Here is a 7,138-nt window from a genome sequence, read left to right as displayed (position 1 = left end):
AGTGGTTTTAATTTTTTTAGGCCTAATCTAGACTCTGGGGTCAATCCTATTATTCGCAGGTAGTTTCTGGGCTGAATTTATATCCAATTGCTCGGAGCCAATGGGTCACAAAGAGCTTTAGTGCAAATTCTGGAAGCCATAAAGTGCAGCCGAGATGATTTGCACTTGCACAATCATCACAGCTAATAGGATTAAGTGAAAAGGTCTTGCATCGTCATGAGGGGCAAAATAATATGCCTCACTGACAGTTGAACCAACACTCATAAATAAAGGCCAAGGCCTGAGCCTTTCCTTTCTACTGCGTGTGGTGAATGGCATGTTGGCAATGTTATATTTTTCTGCACCAAACCTTCCCTTTATAACAGTTTTTTTTAACACTGCATATTGGTTATTTGATTTTAGATGCCCTGACTTAGACTCGCTATGTGTCAGGAATCAGCGTTCAGTGGTATCTCACTTACCAGCGTGCTGGTGTGCAGGCCTTCCGGAGGTCACGGCCCCAGTTTGCTGCTGCATGAATGCCCTGTTCGGAGCGCAGTACCCATTGTCACTGTGTACCCCTGAAGTCCATCCAGCGTGTACCCCGCTGTGTGCCCGCCATCTGTACAGCATGGGTGCCGCCATGACGCTTACGGTCAGCTGATCTGCAACACCCAATCCTGCGCTGTGTCTGCACACATGATTCAAGCATCCAAAGCCTGCTGACCATGGGGTATAAGTTCAGAACATCGGCTCAGTCTCATCGCCTTGAACAACGCATCACATCCAGTGCACAGCATCTCCTGGATCCAGTCTCCTGTCTCCGGTGATCTCCTAGCTCCAGTTTTTCCGTGGAACTAAAGGCACCAGCCATCCAGTCCTGCTACAATTCCTTTCACAGTCTGCTTCCACTTCTACATGCAGGATGAGACTCCCCAGGTACTGCCTTACCATTCTCACCTGTGTGCTGTTAATCTGCATTCAACACTGTTCTATTGCATCCAATACTTAAACAACCAGCTTGTAATTACCAACTGTCTCCTGCTATAGCCTTGCTTGGCTCTGTGAACTTTGTGCATATGAACTGACTGTGTGATTCTAATTGTTGTCAGTTTCCAGACCGAATACAGGAGTTACTTATTGCCTGTATTTACTGTCATCAGTTGCAATACTTACCTTCTGCATATTTATCCTGTTTACCATTGACTTCCAGGCTGGCCATCGATGTTCATCATCGGCTTCCAGGCCGATCATCACAGTTGGCTAATCACACTTGTTTCCAGACCAGCCCATTACCTGTGACTGTTATTATACCTCAGTCAGCTTCCCCGCTGAGAACCATCTGTACTGACATTTTCTCCAGTTGCTGTTTATATGTCTGTGTGCTAAAATAAAACATCATTGCGCACATGTGCAGGAACTTACTGCAGCCTCCTCGTTTCCTCCACCGCACCACCACTAACCCACTAGTGCCCCCTCCAGGAACAGACACAGACCAGACAGCTATGCCTTTGAGCATCGGCTATCGTAGATGACTTTGTGGGACTAGCATTGTCATCATGACTCGTGGCAGCGGCTACTGCACTAGTATTTGGTTGCTCTCCTCTAAACTGATAGCATTCCATTTGTCAAGTCGCAGATCACTGCTTGGATCACAGGACTTATAGATGTACGTGAACAAAGCACACTAGAGCATAGCACACTAACCAGCAGTACAAAGAAACAAACAAAAAATATATATATACATACACACACACACACACACACACACACACACTGTATGTATATATACATATATATATATATATATATATATTTAACTTGCAGCTCCATTAAAACTGTGTGGATCACAGTGCCTATTATTAATGCACATGACCAAAGTGCACCAAATAGTACAAGTACGAGTAATATATATATATATATATATTGGAAGACAAGGATTAATATTGCGCCACTTGTGATGTACACAGATATGTTGAGATACTAGATTTTTGGCAATTTTTTAGACACTCCCCTCTCTATTTAATGGGGCGTCAAGCTGGTTCCTTCAAATAAATGCAGGGATGGTGATTCCCTGACTAAGATTTATAGAAAATGGGGTGGATGAAGGATATAGCGACTCTAGGTGTCAATATAATAAGTGTATATTTGCCAAATGTAAATAAAACAAATATTTTATTAATGAAGTTTAAAATTTTACAGAGAATAATAAAGTATCAGTAAAATAATTAAAAGAACATTCTAAAAAATGGGACAATAATAAAACACACAAATGAACTAAAAGCACTTAAATGAATATTTAAAAGTAAGTAAGAGCAAGTATAAGATTTTTCCTTATCTTAATTGAGGTAGGTGTAGCTTCCCAACGTGTTTCGTCTGATGAGACTTCTTCAAAGAAGTCTCATCAGACGAAACGCGTTGGGAAGCTACACCTACCTCAATTAAGATAAGGAAAAATCTTATACTTGCTCTTACTTACTTTTAAATATTCATTTAAGTGCTTTTAGTTCATTTGTGTGTTTTATTATTGTCCCATTTTTTAGAATGTTCTTTTAATTATTTTACTGATACTTTATTATTCTCTGTAAAATTTTAAACTTCATTAATAAAATATTTGTTTTATTTACATTTGGCAAATATACACTTATTATATTGACACCTAGAGTCGCTATATCCTTCATCCACCCCATTTTCTATATATATATATATATATATATATATATATATATATAAGGTCCACAGATATTTGGCACTCGGAGACAACAGACAGTGAAAAGAAGAAATGTTATCCACAAGTCAACGTTTCGGGGTTTCTCCCGTTGTCAGGGCATCAAACAGCATACATAACAAACAATGGTGCATACCCTGCTAAATACCCCACCGAAGCTGGTCACCGCCGCATCTCCCGCTCCGTGCAGCATCCCCATCAACACGTCACTTCCACCCATCAGTTTCCGGAGGTCGCTAGGCCCGTTGTCTGGGAGACCACAGCATGCGTTCCACCCAGCTCATGGCATGCGGTGCATGGTCACCAGGGGGTGGGTGCCGCTGTCAGAGGATAGCTGCAAGGATAACGGGGATATTATTATTATTATTATTATTATCATCATCATCAACATTTATTTATATGGCACCACAAGGGATTCGCTGCGCCCAATTACATATAACAAACAAAAAAGGAAAACAGTGACTTACAGTTCAAGACATTATAGGACAAGTACATATATAAGTAAATATATTAAAATACCTGGTATGACAAAAGCACAGATTAATCTCCTTTTGCGCTCCACCTGAATGCAAGCAGGTGGCTGGAAAACAGAAGGAGCACCCACTTCCAACAAATATATACTGAATTTAAAAAATAGTAACCAGCTTCTTGCGCTCCCAGGTAAGTTATATCAGTCTATTGCACCGATCAATGTGGTTTTGACTCATCAATATGGATCTGCATAAATACACTTAGAGACGAACTTACATATTAGTTCAGTCTCGCATGCACATAACGGTTTCTTTAGACTTTTCTACTGCAGACCAAAGATCAGAAATAAACTTACATCAGTTTTCTATCTCGCAAGCGCATCACGGTTTCTATTCACTCCCCTCTAGTATAGAGATCCTCTCAGGCACAGAAGCAGTGGATAGAAAAAGGTATATTTAATATTTAAAAAAAAAACTGATTTCTACAGCAAGTTTTCAGGGAATAAAAAAATGCAAACGCCAGAATGCAAATAGTTCAATAGTCTCACATCGACCAGGTCCTGTTGGAGAGATCGGTGCTGGCAATCCTCTGCAGCGGTGGTTGCCCCACGTCTCCCTTCGTTTTCAGATCTCGATCAGATGTCTAGATAGCTGGCGGGTAAACGGCACATAACGCATTTTGGAGCTCACCTGCTCCTTTTTCAGGTTATGCCGTCTGCTACACACTCCGGATATTTAAACCTACAATAGTCCATCCCCCAGTCATGGGTGGGCCAATCACCAGTCCACAGCCAGGTATTTTAAATTAACTCATTTATATTCTCTATCCTCAAACATAATTAGCATTTAAAAAACACACATAGTATGTTGTTCACCAATCCGGCTCATTTTCATCCTGTAACTAGGTGTTCGATACGTACACTATACGGCTTTAATCTTATCCCTCCTATCTACTAAATGGAGATTGTATAAGAATCCCCACCCCTCATGTAGTGCCCATATTAAATGGATTTTGCCCTTGTTTTTATTACGAGTGCACTGAATAATCCCATATACATATATATAAAAAATTACGGCTGGGATGTGCTTCCGATCTTATATTCAAAGAACACCCAATTTCCATGATGACTCCTGCACCGGCTCGAGAATGGAATCAGTATAACAGCCATAGATTTATATAATGGACTTTTCAAATTGATGAATGGGCTGGTTATCTTCCACCAAACATATTAATGTGTGTTGGTTAACACTCAGGTCCCCGCAATGAACTTTATAGACATTCTTATAACAGGCAATAATCATTACACTATACATTCCACATTAATAATGAAAAAGTGATATACTCCAGTTTTTCACATTATACACATATACAACACAGGATTTTTTCCAGTTCACCTCCCAATCGTGATATATAATCCAATGGCTTCATCCCACAGTCCAGATTTTTTTATCCAGTGGATCTTTCTTGTTAATGTAAATTTCATCCACGTTAACACATTGGTCCGATTGTAGAACAGATCCAGTAAAGCCCACAAACAAACACATAAAAAAATATTAGTGATGGGATATACAAGCTTCATAAAACCACTGTCTCAAAATCAACATTTAACCCTTAGGTGTCAGGGTTTGTAATTCATAAATGGTTCTCATTTCAAGCCTCACTAGCGTGCCTTCAATGTCACTCGTCCTCCAATTTATAGCTGCGATTTTGATACCACAGAATCTTCTAAGCGAATCTAATTTACACTCATGTTTTTCTTTAAAGTGCAGTGAAATACTGTGGTTATCATACCCTCTAGATATGTTCCCACAGTGTTCCCTCAGGCATTCCTGTAGTTTCCTGCCTGTCCTTCCTACATATTGTAGCCCACAGCTACATTCCAATAGGTAGATAACATTCCTGCTGTTGCAGGTTATAAGATCTTTGATGGTGTAAAGTCTACCAGTGACTTGGGATTTATATGATGTTACTTTGAGATCTGTTTTACACTTCATGCACATTACACATGATCCGCATCTATGGAAACCCCTAGAGGCAGAGCTGGTGAGAATTCTCTTGATTGGAAGTGCGCTTTTTACGATAGCTGATTTTATATTATCTGTCCTCCTATATGTAAAAACTGGATTTTTTCCTATATGCCCATCTAGAAGGGGATCATTTTGAAGCAATTTCCAATGTCGTTTAATAATAATAATAATAATAATATTCTCTATTTGTTTGTGATTGAAGCTATACTTCATAATACATCTAACATCCTGATTACCATTATTGTTTTGTTTATTCCTTTTCTGCAAAAAAAGTATTTTGCTCTAAATTTCTACACTTTTCTTTTGCCTGATTTACTAATTGTGCATCGTATCCTTTCTCCATCAATTGACTGGCCATTAATTTAGCATGAGTGTTAAATGTCTCTATTTGACTGCGGTTCCTCCGCAATCTCTGAAATTGGCCATAGGGAATATTTTTAATCTAATTATGATGATTGTTACTTTTAAAATGAACATATGAATTGCAGTCCGTGGTTTTAGTATAATTTTGTGTATATAATTGATTATCTTCAATATAAATTGTAAGATCTAAGTAATTGATTTCAACCTTACTTTTATTGAACATCAATTCGCTGTTTCTATTGTTACTATTTAAATATTGACAGAAGTCTAATATTTGTTGGAAGTGGGTGCTCCTTCTGTTTTCCAGCCACCTGCTTGCATTCAGGTGGAGCGCAAAAGGAGATTAATCTGTGCTTTTGTCGTACCTTGTATTTTGCATCCATTAGATTTTTTTCCGTTGCTGCTCAGCAAATAAATTATGTTTAACCATAGGAATTGCAGACACAACTTAACAGAGTATGTGTTTAGTACAGATAAAATTACTGTATTGGAAGATAAGTACTTAGAAAGTGCTATGTTCAATGTTGAAAAAGTATTAATTAGAGAAAGTAAACTCTGGTGGGAGGTAACATCTCTTAAAAAATAATTTAAAGAGTGACTCATCCCCAGAGGACTAAGGATTGAAAAAATCCCAACATTTAATGAAATGTCGGAAGGCCTTTAAAACTGAGTGGTGTAGCATTCTTGATAGCTGCTCCTTTTCCCTAATGGAACATATTGTGAGAGAGAGGAGCGAGGTATTAAAGAAGACTGAGGATGAGATTGAGGTTGCAAGCTCATTAATTAAGCCTTATGAGAATTCAACTGAGTATAAGGAATATGAGAGTAAAATCACCACTAGAGTTGAAAAAAATTAGAGAGGTTAATACAGAAAAAACAAAAGAAATTTATAAGGGATAGAACAGATAGAGAAGAAGGGATAAAACATAAAGGATTTATACACCAAATAAGGAACAGTCAAATTCAGAGTCAAACGGTCAATGATCAAGCTAAAAAAATAAAACCAATAAATCGAAGAACCCATTATGACAGAATCCATGAAAATGGGAGTCATGGGGTAGCCCAAGCTCAACATCTGAAAAATCATATTGACCATAACTCAACTCCCCCTCGCAGTCTGACAACCTTCCATCATCCATGATCTCCGGAGTGGAGCGATGACTGTCGCCCACAAAGGGATGTGGAGAGAAGGGAAATAAGAATGAGAATTGTAGATATAGAAGGGGTCTTAGATATGAGGAGAGGAGAGAACATGATTATGAGGAATTGGATAAAGTGAGTTTCAGACAGTCCCCCGTCACATCGTCCTTTTTAGGTAACAGGCCACAAAAAAGGGGGAGATAGCTGGTAATGGGACCTTACAGAATAAGATACAAAAAAAGAGAAAGAAAAAGAGAGGTTGTAGAGCAGGGCGTTGGTTGCGAAAATTGAAAAAATATTGAGGCAAAGTTATGAAAAATGCAACATCTAGAGAACAGGATACGAAACAGGGTGAAATAGTTATAGCAAACTCAGAGCTGAGAAAAAGCAATATTTATAGCCTCAGTGATTATCAATTAACAGAGGAGGA

At 38.7% G+C, this 7,138-nt stretch overlaps 1 long non-coding RNA gene across 1 annotated transcript; it reads left to right on the top strand.

Annotated features, from left to right (window-relative positions):
* The first annotated feature begins 406 nt into the window (after positions 1–406).
* LOC134956893 (uncharacterized) lies at positions 407–1,403 on the top strand. Its single transcript, XR_010186270.1, has 2 exons — positions 407–918; positions 1,193–1,403. It is a non-coding gene; the product is annotated as an uncharacterized LOC134956893 (long non-coding RNA).
* The last annotated feature ends 5,735 nt before the right edge of the window (positions 1,404–7,138 follow it).

The sequence above is a fragment of the Pseudophryne corroboree genome, chromosome 9, assembly GCF_028390025.1.
Source record: "Pseudophryne corroboree isolate aPseCor3 chromosome 9, aPseCor3.hap2, whole genome shotgun sequence".
NCBI classification, from domain to species: domain Eukaryota; kingdom Metazoa; phylum Chordata; class Amphibia; order Anura; family Myobatrachidae; genus Pseudophryne; species Pseudophryne corroboree.
The sequence above is the reverse complement of the archived record's forward strand: the minus strand, read 5'-3'. Positions and strand labels throughout refer to the sequence as shown.